At 38.8% G+C, this 14,615-nt stretch overlaps 1 protein-coding gene across 11 annotated transcripts in view; it reads right to left on the bottom strand.

Moving 5' to 3' along the window:
* Positions 1-14,615, bottom strand: part of tenm4 (teneurin transmembrane protein 4) — a 2,250,110-nt gene that overhangs the window by 1,345,372 nt on the left and 890,123 nt on the right. For 10 of the 11 annotated variants that reach the window (XM_087988070.1, XM_087988077.1, XM_087988076.1 and 7 more), the window contains one exon: positions 11,297-11,408. The exons of the other annotated variant lie outside the window; for it this stretch is intronic. The gene's annotated coding sequence lies outside the window, so the exon portion shown is untranslated. The remainder of the gene's footprint in view (positions 1-11,296; positions 11,409-14,615) is intronic. 11 annotated transcript variants of the gene reach the window in all.

Here is a 14,615-nt window from a genome sequence, read left to right as displayed (position 1 = left end):
TAAAACTGCTTCTAGTTTTCTGACCTGGATTGAACCCAACAAAGACAAAAGAGATAGGATGGGAAGTATTTCAGTGATGGTCACAAAGGATCTTCTATTAAGATCACAGACCAAAATCTAAGTTCAAGATTTTCTCCAGAATGTCTGAATTTTCTCTTTGGTGGTCCAGGGATGACAACTTCACTTTTAATAGCAAGATTTGCTTATTTTTCATCACAGGAAATAAGTTGAAAAATGAGAAATGGGTTATAGGAAAAAGACAGGACAGTGGAATTGAGGATTACCAGATCAGCCATGATCTCACTGAATGGCAGAACTGACTTGATAGTCTGCTTCTGCTCAAACGACTTACAGTCTTATGGAAAAAATACAGCTCTTCTCCCGAGTTCATCCCAGGATGAAAAATCATTAAATCTACTTCCCATACCATCAAAACAAATGCTACTTTAAAAATGATAACCCCTGGTATTGAAACTGCAGTTCAGTGATGGAGACAACAAATAGATCAAATGAGGGTCCAGGGATATTATTTGAGTATCTGATATCTTACAAACACAGGAAAACCTCCTGCTGAATGTCATCTACCATTTCCCTTAGACCCCTAGCCAGTATTCTGCCATGGTAAGTATCACTTGAAAGGGAGCAAAGGTTATTGTCAGGGCACAGAATGCATTTTGGGCGGAAGTATTCTTTGTCCATCATCAAAAGTGGCTCATTAACACCTCAGCCACTAAAGCTTAAAACAGATGGCAGGGTGACTGATCCTGCAGCAGTAAGTGAAACGCCCAACAAGACGGAATAGGAGAAAGTGAGGACTACAAACACTGAAGATCAGAGTCGGAATGTGTGATGCTGCAAAAGCACAGCAGGTCAGACAGCATCAGAGAAGCAGGAAAATCAATGTTTCAGGCATAAGCCCTTCATCAGGAATGTGATGGGGGTAAGGGGGCTGAGAGATAAGTAGGAGGGTGGGGATGAGGCTGGGGGAAGGAGCTGGAAAGGTGATAAATAGGTGGAGATGGGGGTGATGGTGATAGATTGGAGGGGAGGGTGGAGCAGATAACTGATAAGGAAGCTGGACAGGTAGGGCAGTTCAAGAGGGTGGTGCTAAGTTGGAGGGTTGGTTCTGAGATGGGGGGAGGGAAGATGAGAAAACTGGTGAAATCTACATTGATGCTGTGTGATTGTAGGGTCCCTAAGTGGAAGATGAGGCATTCTTCCTCCAGGTGTCGGGTGGCTTGGATTTGGTGGTAGAGGAGACCCGGGACTTGCATGTCCTTGCGGGCGGGGGAGTTGAAGTGGTTGGCTGCAGGGCAGTGAGGTTGTTTGATGCATGTGTCCCAGAGATGTTCCCTGAAATGTTCTGTGAGTTGGTGTTCTAGCTCCCCAATGTAGCAGAGACCACATTGAGAGCAATGGACACAGTTTGGATGTGCAGGAACATCTCTACTGGATGTGGAAGGATCCTTTGGGGCTTTGGATGGAGGTGAGGGGGGAGGTGTAGGTGCAAGGTAAGGTTTCACGAGTGGAAGGTGCATTGGTGGTGTTGGTGGGGGGTGGACATAATAAGGGAGTCACAGAGTGAATGATCTCTGTGGAATGCTGATATGGGTGGGGAGGGGAATATATCTCTAGTGGTAGGGTCTGATTGTAGGTGGAGGAAATGGCAGAGGATAATGCGTTGTATCTGGGGATTAGTGTGGTAGAAAGTGAGGATGGGGGGGGGGGGTTCTATCCTTGTTGCTGTTTGAAGGGTGTGGTTCAAAGGAGAAGTGCGGGAAGTGGAGGATATGTGCTAGAGGGCATTTGTTGACCTCATTGTCTGCCTTGAGACCCTCCAACCACATGGCATCCATGTAGATTTAACCAGTTTCCTCGTCTCCTCATCCCAGACCCAAGCCTCCAACTCAGTACTGCCCTCTTTGACTGTCCTATCTGTCCATCTTCCTTCTCACGTATCTGCTCCACCCTTCCCTCTGACCTATCACCCCCCCCCCCCACCTCCGTCCACATATCATCTTCCCAGCTACCTTGCCGCAGCCCCACCCCCACTCTCCTATTTATCTCTCAGCCCCATTCACCCCACCACATTCCTGATGAAGGGCTTTAGCCCGAAACATCGATTCTCCTGCTCCTTGAATGTTACGTGACCAGCTGTGCTTTTCCAGCACCACACCTTTTGAATGAGTGGGAATACTCTAGTTGCACTTAACCTCTTAAAATGATGCATGCATTTTTCATGATCACTGAACATAGAACATAGAACATTACAGCGCAGTACAGGTCCTTTGGCCCTCAATGTTGCGCAGACCTGTGGGGCCAAGCTGAAGCCCATCTAACATACACCAATGCATTTTCATCTAAATGTTATCCAATGACCATTTAAATGTCCTTAAAGTTGGCAAGTCCACTACTGTTGCAGGCAGGGCGTTCCATTCCCCTACTATTCTCTGAGTCAAGATACTACCTCTGACATCTGTCCTCTACCTATTGTCCCTCAATTTAAAGCTATGTCCCCTCATGCTATCCATCCCAATCTGAGGAAAAAGGCTCACACTGTCCACCCTATCTAACCCTCTGATTATCTTATATGTCTCAACTAAGCCACCTATCAACCTGCTTCTCTCTAATGAAAACAGCCTCAAGTCCCTCAGCCTTTTCTCATAAGACCTTCTCTCTATATCAGGCAATATCCTAGTAAATCTCCTTTGAATCCTTTCCAAAGCTTCTACATCCCTCCTATAATGCAGTGACCAGAACTGTACGCAATACTCCAAGTTCAATTGCAACAGAGTTTAGCACAGCTGCAGCATGACCTTGTAGCTCCGAAACCTAGTCCCTCTACCAATAAAAGCTAACACACTGTATGCATTCTTAACAATCCCTATCAACCTGTTGGCAACTATCAGGGATCTATGTACATGGACACCGAGATCTCTCTGCTCATCTACACTACCAAGAATCTCACCATTAGCCCAGTACTCTTTATTCCTGTTGCTCCTTCCAAAGTTAATCACCTCACACTTTTCCACATTAAACTTCATTTACCACCTCTCAGCCCAGCTCTGCAGCTTATCTATGTCCCTCTGTAACCTGCAACACCCTTCAGCACTATCTACAACTCCACCGATCTTAATGTCATCTGCAAATTTACTAACACATCCTTCTACACATTCATCCAGGTCATTTATAAAAATGACAAACAGCAATGGCCCCAAAATAGATCCTTGTGGTACACCACCAGTAACTGAACTCCAGGATGAACATTTTCCATCAACCACAACTCTCTGTCTTCTTTCAGCTAGCCAATTTCTGATCCAAACCACTAAATCACACTCAATTCCATGCCTCTGTATTTTGTGCAATAGCCTACCACGGGGAACCTTATCAAACACCTTATTGAAATCAATAGACATCACATCAACCACTTTACCCTCATCCACCTGTTTGGTCACCTTCTCAGAGAACTCAAAACGTTTTGTGAGTCACAACCTACCCTTCACAAAGCCATGTTGACTATCCCTAATCAACTTATTCCTTTCTAGATTATTATATGTTTTATCTCTTAAAACCTTTTCCAACACTTTATCTACAACCGAAGTAAGGTTCACAGGTCTATAATTACCAGGGTTGTCTCTACTCCATTTCGTGAACAAGGGGACAACATTTGCTATCCTCCAGTCTTCTGGCACTATTCCTGTAGATAATGATGACATAAAGATCAAAGCCAAAGGCTTGGTAATCTCTCCCTGGCTTCCCAGAGAATCCTAAAATAAATCCCATCCAGCCCAGGGGACTTATCTATTTTTCACACTTTCCAGAATTACTAGCAACTTCTCCTTGTGAACCTCAATCCTGTCTAGTCTCAGAAAAAACAAGTCCCAACTTCAACTGAGAACAATCAATCATTTTCTTTTGGCACTATTGTCATGTTAAATGGGATAGACTCAAAACAGATGTAACAGCTCAAAAAACAGGCTGCTTGTTATTGATTTGAGCACCATTTGCAGCACTGTGGCCCAATATATCCCAAAACCCCTGATGAAGCCAGGTGGCCAATTCTATTTCAATAAGCAGTGTTGAGCCATCATATCTGAAATAGCACCAGGCATATTGGTGTGATCCCAGGTGATGTTATTATTTGGTAAGAGAGATCCCAGTTGGAAATCTAGCTTGATAGTTTTTTTTTGTGTAACAAGGTAATCCTTCAGTGGAACACAAGAAAGCAATGTTGCAGGAATGCTTTTTCTAAAAAGCAGAATTTAATTATGTAAATTGAAAAGATGATAAAATAGAATCAACCAAATTATTTATGTGTGACAACTTGAACGATTTCACAAAAATGATAAAATGCAATTCCAACTACCCAATATCATTACTTTATAGCACTCAAGTATCAGAAAGAGATCCCTTCTCTATCATATTTATCAGTATCACTTAACTGTTCTTTCTCAATCTTAATCTTGAGAGTTTGAGAATCTTTTTTCTTTATTAGTCACACAACTGAGCTAAAATTATTTTTAGCTCCAAATAACCACTTCAAGCTCCTAACCATACACTTCTGGTCTGATGATTTTAGTTATACCCTTACAGTGAAATTATCCATTTCCTAACTTTTCGGAACTAATACCATTCTCAAGGAAAAATTGTTTTTCATAGTCCATTCTTCTAAAACTCTTCTAAACGAAACATTAACTAATATTTTGCAATGTTTTCTCTGTCGAATCACAAAACCCTAACAATACTAACAAATCTCTCTTATCATCCCAGGAAAACACTCTTGCTTTCCTTATTATATGTGCTGGTTTAAAAAAAAATCATGGCTCCAAACATATTGATGAGCTAATTGTTAAACTCTCTCATGCACAGACCTAAACCCACATACCATCAGTTCAAAAACTGAACTCTAAACTAAATTATATTATAATAAATGACATATCTTACATCACAATATCAGAGAATGAAATGCAAACCTCATGAAAATACAATGGGAACAGTCTGAGATCGTTAAAGTTAATCAGTCCTACAACAAACATATCAGGTCAAGGGTCCTTTACATCTAGTTGTAATTAATGCTGGATAATTAACTGACTAACAGGAAGAGATGGTTTCATGCACATCTACATTTGCAATGCTAGTGGAACTAGTACATGAGATAAAAGACAAATAGAACAAGTGTTCATGGCTATCATGAACCAGAAGTGCTGAGAGAATGACCTTTCTCAGCTGTTCATTAAGAAACAGCTGGATTCCTTAGAAAAGCAAAGATTCATGACTACAATAGCATCTCAAATATGTTGGTGAATTCCTGCACTTAAGAAACAGCTGTGCCCATGGGATGAGCTGTTTTAATACAGCGAGTATTACCACTTCTCAGGTAATTACACATATATGTACACAAAAACTGAACCCCAGACACGATGATGGTGACAGTGGCTTTCCTAACACTGAGGGAAGACTTGATTAAACCAAGAAACCCTTGTAAAATTGAACTTCAGGGCCAAATCTTGTAGCTAGGACCAAATCTTGTAGAAAAGGGGAAGATATTTTGTCTGGATTTTCAAGAACTTCATCTTGCCTTTGATTAACTTTATGGCTCATGATGAACCAAATTGCTGTGACTTACGTAGCTGACGTTGAAAAATGCCTTAAACACAACAGCTAACCACTACTCATTCAAATATGGACATCAAGACAGTTAATGCCGGTTTAGCTTGATACACCATATCCCCTTGATCTGAACTCCATCTTTTCTGCAACTTAGTGAAAATAAAGGTCTCCAACTTAATGCAAAAAATGCGAGACTTTGCATATTCTCCAATTCCACCACGTTGGCAGCCCCTTAGTTGCCTTTTAGTTGTAATCTGTACAATAATATTTTTAATATTAAATTCGTATAAAAGAATGTTATTCTTTGCTTGTTTTATTGAAAAATATATTTTGAACCATGTTTTGAATTAAAATATTGCCTCTCTCACAGCAATGGCATAGGGCATAGACAAAGTGGAACAGTACTGCCCCACTGAGGCAGCAGAGAGACAATCAAGGCAACAAATGGAAGATCACAGCAAAGTGAGGTGCAAATATTATTGTAAAATGACTAAGGAAGTAATGCTGAGTCTTTTTATAAATTGTGCAGGAACTATAGCTGCAATTTTTCCTTTGTGACAAGTAAATTAACTAAGCATGTGTGAGTTCATTGTTTCTCCAAATATACCACATAAACAAAATACAGGTCTCCGTTTCTTCTTTTGAGTTTTAAGAGTATTGCTGCAAAAGATCTTTAGATAACATCAATTAGTTAACAGAGCCTGTTGTGACACATCATTTATACAATGCACTGGCCAAGAGACATACATGTAAACCAACACCAATGTGTAATAGTTAAAGCTAATGTAAAAGCCACAACACTGAGATCAGCAACAATGGCGAAGGTAGAAACAAAGGATGTGTTTAACAAGTCAAATTGAATTATTTGGATGAAAGTAATATATGCTAGTAGAACATATATTAACTGAAATGCATTACCATAGATATATTGGGGCATGCATGGACATAGTCCACATGAACAACAAATTGGTTAGTGTCCGAATCACACACACACATCTTTTAAAAGTAAATATGGGTCGTTCTCCTACATATGCGTTTTGTCAATGCTAATTCACTGCAACGCAATTGACAAATTGGGGGCATTGTTTCTAAAGCGTGAATTTTTAAAACATGCATGGACTGTAATATAATTACATCGCCAACACTTTAAGCGCTGTTTCTAAAACACGATTTTTCTATATAATATAGGATTGCACAAGAATTCAACCATTGCGTTATAGAAGGACTGACTATATTAATAAATATCAAAAACAACAAAAAAAAATATGTGAAGCCCAGGAAGTGCAACAGATTTCCTAAATTTATGTTATGTAGGGGATTTGCTGTTTGATTACTGTAATATTTCTCTCAGTCAGTGGAAAAAAATAATTACTTGTCCGTTTCTTCTTTCTTGTCAGGAAGAATTCCCCACAGAGATCATGTACTGACATGGGTTGAAAGCAGCGATTCTGAAAATAATTTCCCTATCTCATTTAAAAGATCAGTGATTTTATTGTTTTGTCGCAGTAGAGTGGGCCACATGCTTCAAATTTCTGTGTTTTCATTATGTACAGTATCTCTATGACCCAAAAGGTTTTAGTTTAGTTTCTAACAATAGTCGGAGTGAATTAGGTTAGGCCACTACTACAATGCTGAAAGGAAAGCAACTGACACTAGTGTATACAGAGAAATATAAATTGGGCCGGAACCCCTTTGGGTACTTCTGATTCATAACAAAACCTTGCAGGTAAGTTTAGTGAACATTAGTTGCACACATGATGACCTTGATCTTTACTGAATGGAAATTAGTTGGCATTCCTCTAAAAATTGTGGATGATCACAATTTCAGTCCCATAGATTTTACTCCCAACCTGAAAATGCTCAATTATGGAGAAAGACAAATCCTAGCCCTTCACAATTTTCATGATAAGGGCCAAGCTTTTAAAGAGTCAAGGTTCCTGGCACCTCAGAGATGTCATGAACCATAGTCTGTATAAGGGCACCTTTTTAATGGCAAACACAAAGAAGTTGCTCTGATACCCCATACCAGGATATGCCCCACTCTCCAACCCCTTCATGGCCCCTCATCCCCCCAAAGGGAAAATAAGGATTGCAGATACTGGAGTGTCAGATTCAAAAAGCGTGGCACTGGAAAAGCACAGTAGGTCAGGCAGCATCCGAGGAGCAGGACAGTCAACGTTTCGCGCATACGCCTGATGAAGAGTTTATGCCTGAAACATTAACTCTCCTTCTCCTTGGTTATGGCCTGATCTGCTGTGCTTTTCCAGTGCCACACTTTTCATCTCATTTTCCCTATGCAAAGCAATGGCGCTACCATGTTCACAGATTCACAGATATAGAAATAATGCACCCTAATGTGACAACAGAACTTTTTTTAAAGAAGTTATTCAATCATAATTTATACTATTCCTTTTACTCGAGATATTAAACTGGCCTTTGATACAGATATGTTAAAGTATCAACAGCAAAAACTGCAATAATTTGAAACCTCCATCTTGTGTAAATAAATATTGTAGAATTGAGAAAAGAGATCAGAGAACCGGAGCTATCTCTTGAACAATGTTTTTCCTGGGGTCCAGCTGTTGAACAAGTACATTTATTTTTGGCCAAGCTTCATTATGATTTCCATTTGGATATGTAAAATATTGCTCGATTGAACTTGGCCTAATTTCTTTGCAGTTCAGAGAATGAATAATGAGCTGATAGGAACAGGATTTTATAGGGTTGATGTTGAGTTAAAACAAAAATCTCCTGACTGGAGAATCGTAAACCTTGCGGTCACTGTCAAATAAGAAGAGAACTTAAACATTTAGGAGTTGAAGAGAAAGCTCTTCACTTAGAGATTGTGAATCTTTGAAACTTTCCGTTCCACGATGCTGCGGGTACTCAGTTGCAGAGTACATTTGAGACAGAAATTGTTAGGTTTGAGTACAAATTAAATGAAGGGGAGACTGTGTAGAAAAGTGGAGTTCACATTTAAAATCAAGTAAGATATTATTGTATGCTGGATTAGGCTCAATAGTCTACTCCTATTCCTAGTTCTTCTATTCTTATGTTTTAAATTCCAGTGAAAAACTCAATTCATGCTAGCAATCCATTGGTCTCCAATAGTCCCTCAAGCTTGGACAGAAGTTATACTTACACTTGCTGCACTCAGAAACTTTACATTAATGGTCTGTTGGCATCGCTAATTAGAGCAATTCTCACCATGAAAACACTTTAAGGATTTTGTAGCTGGCAGTTATTTCAATAGCTTGGTTATGGATGCACTCATATTTTTGGCATTGAATGAATGAATTTACACCATCATCACAGAAATAGCTGACATGGGAAACTCAGGATGTTACAGTACTAGAAAACTTTCAATATAATTCTCCCCCACTCCAAAAGGAGCACAGCCATGCTCTACTAACGTCACTTTTCACTCTCAGCAAATACTGAATGACAATCATTACTCACTGTTTTGACTACCTTGGAATCTATCCATCATTGATATGCGTACTACCTTTTGTTGCAAATATATCTCATGCCAACATCCCATCAATTTGCATCATTTGCTACCCAAACTGTTCTTTCCAGTTCTGCACAGCATAAAAACAATTAATAAGAAGACTTTTTACAAGTTCCCTCTTGATCCATCATGCAAGAAATACATGCAGATGTGAGTAGGTGAGATATACTGAAGATCTCCAACTTTCATGTTGTGATATTTAACTTGGGTCCCACAGCATAAATATATGACATGCATCAAAGATTACTGAAGAATTGAATTATTAAAGCATTTGTTATTTTCACATGTATACTGCAATCATAAACATTTGCGTGTCTGGGTTCAAGCAAAACATGTCATGATGCAAGAGGACTGAGCTCAGTGGAATAGAGTCATCCTGGAATGGCTTATGCCTGAAACGTCAATTCTCCTGCTCCTCGGCTTTTCCAGCACCATGCTCTTGATTCTGATTTCCAGCATCTGCAGTCCTCACTTTGTCCAAACTCAATATTGTGTATAATATTGCTCTATTTAGCCTCAGGATTAACTGAGTTTTAAAAGAAAGAATCTTAAATGCTTGTTTTAAAAAGTTTAACAAATATAGGGCACTATATAAACTTGCACTTTTGAAGAGCAGAAACTCTTGAAAATGAGTTTCAAGATGGTGAACATCAAAAAGGAAACAAAGTTGGTTCTCATGTAATCTTGTGTGACCAGTTTTTCAAAGTTAAATAATTCTAGTAATAATGTACATTAATATGGATTTGTGTATTAGGTAGTGAGTATTTGAATCTGAGCAGAGTAGGTTCTATTGTAAAATTATAAAGCTGAAAACAATTAAGCTTAAAACAAAATATCTTGCATGAAGGATCAAAACTTGCACTTCATTTAGTGCACATTCATCAAAATAAAAACACTACTTGTGCACACCCCATTCTCTCATAATTGAGACTAAAGTATTATTTTTAAATTATCCTGATTTTGAGGCAGCTAAGATTTGGCTAATTTATTAAGTGCTTATAATCATAATCAAGACAATTTGCATAGAGTCTGCTCTTTGTTACAGTTTTATTAAATACTTCAATATTTTCCGATTCAGGGACAAGAGGGCAAGCCTTCATTTCACACAATATTTTCAAATTGTTATTATGAACATTTTAGGCAAGTATCCATGTATTTTAAACAACTAACAAAAAGAATCAACATAAGTGCTATAATAATAGTGGCTAAATGCACACTTGTATGAAACAGGGAAAATACACCTCCTCCAATCATGTTCTACTTCAAAAATAATGAAGAAAGCAGCTTTTTAAATAAAACACTGTGAGCTGTTTCTGTAAAATATCTAATTAATGTAACTCTGTATAACAATACTTCACTGTATTAAAAGAAATGCATTGGTGTTAAAATAGCTAAATAACTGGGCATGGCCACAACACACCATTTCATTCAATAACAAAGTTAGCCATGAAATGACCATGCAAATTTATCTTTTCTGTGATCTTCAGTTTTTAAGGCTGACTCATTTTGGTTGCCTTCCCAAGTAGATCATGTACTCAAAGCTAAATTGCATTTTTCAGCAGTTCTTGCATTCACTTCAATTTCAAGAGAGAATTCTAACGTTGAGTGATATTACAGATAAAGACCACATGCTACCAACATTTTTGAGTAATTTTGACCAGGAACAGTCACCATACTGTACTAAGTCACAGATATTCATAACTTTGATGTGCCATTACTAGACAACAACATCTGTTGTATCATTATTGTTGTTGCTTTTCATAGGGATTCACGATGAATGGAGAATGAGGAGGAAAGAAGAAGATTGAAATAATAGTTCGAATTGCTAATTCTAACATTTATTTTTACAACTAGTGTCACTCCGCTGCCTGATGAGCAATAAACTTCTGCAAGATCCAAATTTCTACAATTCTGTCCCGTGTTACTAGTGAATGATCATGACTGCCAAAAATATTTTTATCTCTCAAATAAGGCAACAACCACCAGAGCTCACAGATTACAATCTAATTGAATAAAGAAGAGTGAGAGAAATAGAGTTAGCCTGTTCAAATAAGAATTAATTACTGCTTAATTGAGAAACCATCTTAAAACAGATAACTAAACTCCTTTCTATAGATTAATAAATATGAATCAAATTCAGCACAGTAACCAAGCTGTGCAAAGTAACAAACTTGCCTTTCTTCTGTTCAGCTTCATTATAATTCCATTTTGGTAAAAGACAGTAACAGAACTCTGCTTCAAGTTCATTGAACAATAGCTTATGATTCTGTCCAAGTATTTCTGATATCTGTCAAGGTAAAAGTGAAATACTCAGTTAAGAAAAAGGGAAATGAATTAAACATAAAAATCATGAAGCCTTACAATGAGAGTTCATACACACTTGCAGTTGCTGACAATATTTCAAAGACAGACATCAGAAATTGAATCAAGTAGATGAAAAATATTTTCATTGCAGAATATTCTCTCATCAGGATACAGAACATCAGCCATTAAATTTTAGTCTTCTTTATGAAAAATTAATTATTTTGCATGGTTAATTAGAACAAACCTAGAACAATGAAATGCAATTTCAAATTTATAAAACCATACATTCAAAAAAAAGATAACTATGTCTATAGCAAATGCTGTTAAAATACAAATATCAAACCATTCATCAGATCAACTGGACCTCAGAATGAATCAGTTACAAAGCAAGTACAAGGAAAGATATTGCAAATTATAGGTAGGTCAGGATAACATGGCACACTATTAATACTACTGCTCTAGCAACATGGGTTCGAATCCCACCATCGTAGATGCTGAAACTTGAATTCAATTAGTAACTCTGGAACTAATAGTTGGTCTAATAGCTGTGAAACTATTGTCGATAATTACAAAAGTTATTACTGGGAAAGGAAATATGCCACCTTACCAGGTCTGGAATACATGTGACTCCAGACCTATAGCAATCTGCTTTATTCTTAATTTCCCTCTGAAATAACTTAGTGAGCCATTCAGACCTATCAAGCTGCATCAAGCTCTAAAGAAAGCAATGAAAACTGATGGACTATCATGTAACTAGCAAGTACTGGAAATGACATGGTAAACCAGGCCTTGTTAATCATGCAAAGTCTACATTAACAAATGACAGCTAGTACCAAAAGTGGGAGTACTATTCCACAGAGAAGTCAAGTGACACCTTGTCACAGTCTTACTCACAAAATCAGCCAATGTCCGAGACACCACCATTACCATCCCTGGAAACGTCCTTCCCAACTGCGGGTCTGAACCACCAGAGGTGGTGACAAGGTTGTTTCCATTTGGGAAAGTGCTACCCCTGGGAGTTTGCAATATTAACTCTGGAACCTGTGAAGTTGGTGGGATGTCAGGTCAAACATTGTCAAAGAAACTGCTGCTGAATGTCACCTACTAACTCTGACTTCCTCCTCTCCCTTATCCTATCCCTCATCTAATGGATTAGTATATCTCAGTGTAGAGCAGCATCTGAAGGAAGCACTGAGCGCTGAAAGGTTACAGGATGGACTCTGGTAGGTGACTTGAAATCCACCTACTAAGAATGTCTTGGTAGCATCACTACAGACCAAGATGGTTGACTTAATGAAAGGAATGAACATACTTGACTTCATACTCAACTGTCCACCCATCACAGATACATCAATCCATGGCAATACTGGTAGGATTGACCACTGTACAGTACTTGTGGAGACAATGTCTTGGATTAGATTGAGGATTTGGAGGATAATCTGTTCTATGAAAACCATGCTAAATGGGCAAATTTCAAACAGATCAATCATCATGTCATTATTATGTATCCATGAGTGGCCATGGGACATCAGCTATAGCAGAATTATATTCAATCACAATCTGTAACCACGTGACCTTGAACATCTCCCATTCTGTCATTACCATCAAGCTGGGGTTTCAGCCTGAGCTCAAAACAATAGTTAAATCACAGATAGAATACTGTGCACAGTTCTGTATGCCACACTGCCAGAAGGATGTGATTGCATTGGAAATGGTGCAAAGGAGATCCACTGGAATGTCGCCTGAGATGAAGAGTATCAGTTATGAGGAGTGACTTTGGGTCTGTTTTCCTTGAAGTAGAGGAAGCTGAGGGGGTATCTGATTGAGGTATATGAAATTATGACAGGCACAGTCAGGGTAGATCGTGGAAATCAGTTCCCTATGACAGACATGTCTGAGATCAGACAGCACAAGCTTAAGTTGAGGAGTAACTGGTTTAAAGGAGATCTGAGAAAATCTTTTTCACCCAGAGGTCGTAGAAATATGGAATCTACTGCCTGAGAAGGTGGTGGAACAGGTATTCTTGCAACATTACCAGAGCATCTGAATGAGCACCTAAAATGTCAAGGCATAGGAGGCTGTGGACTAAATGCAGGTAAATGGGATTAGGGATGTAGATCAGCGTTTGTTGGTCAGCACAGGCATGGTGGGCTGAAGGACCTGGTTCTATGCTGTATGACTCTATGACAAACAAGAGTTTAACACGGCATGCCTGGAGCAGCACCGAGGCGACCAAAAAATGAGGTGTCAATCTGGTGAAGCTACTGCACCAGATTATTTACACATCAAACAACAGAGCAGCATGTGAACAACAGGGCTCAGAGATCTCAACTGAAAAATGTGATCTAACAAATGCATTCTTGCTATGTCTCATCTTCGATTACTAATAGGGGAAGTAATCTCTGTAACTACTCCCATCCTCAACAATGGGGCAGCCCAGCACATCTGTGCAAAAGTTACGAATTTGCATCTGTACTTGCATGCATCTTCAGCAGAGTGGATGATCCATCTTGGCCTCATCCTGTGGTTCCTAATATCACAGATACCTGTCTTCAATGCTGCACATGATATCAACAAATACTAGAGCACTGGAGATTGTAAAGTCTATAGTTTCTGACTACATTAATACTATAGCACTGAAGACTTGTGTTCCAGGACCAGTCGCACCCATATCCCAGCTATTGCAGTACAGCTACAGCACTAGCACTTACCAGCAAGTGGAAAATTGACCAGGTTTATCCTCTCCATAGAGAGCAAGCTAAGAGTCTACTCTCAGCAATTATCACCAAATTGTTGGTAAAACCCAACAAGTCTGGCAGCATCTGTAGAAAGAAAGCAGAGTTAATGTTTTGAGCCCAATGACTCTTCATGAGAACAAGACTCAAGTCACAGGACTTAAAACGTTAACTCTGCTTTCTTCCCTCAGATGCTGCCAGACCTGCTGCATTTCATCAGCAATTTCTGTTTATATTTCAAATCTTCAGCATCTCTGGTTCTTTGTTTTACCTTATCTCAATGTGGCAGTTACAAATAAAGAGGAAATGCAAGAGCATGTGAAGGGTGGATAAGGTTTATCAAACTGTAAAGCTGTGAAGAGTTTATTTTTTAAACTGCATTGACTCAATGGGATGGTTTAGAAAAAAGTAAAGGTCTGGCAATTTAAATAACCTCATCATTTAATGTGGGAACC

The sequence above is a fragment of the Chiloscyllium plagiosum genome, unplaced genomic scaffold (assembly GCF_037043375.1).
Source record: "Chiloscyllium plagiosum isolate Xiang-an unplaced genomic scaffold, Cpla_swu_hap1 HiC_scaffold_6, whole genome shotgun sequence".
NCBI lineage: Eukaryota > Metazoa > Chordata > Chondrichthyes > Orectolobiformes > Hemiscylliidae > Chiloscyllium > Chiloscyllium plagiosum.
The sequence above is the reverse complement of the archived record's forward strand: the minus strand, read 5'-3'. Positions and strand labels throughout refer to the sequence as shown.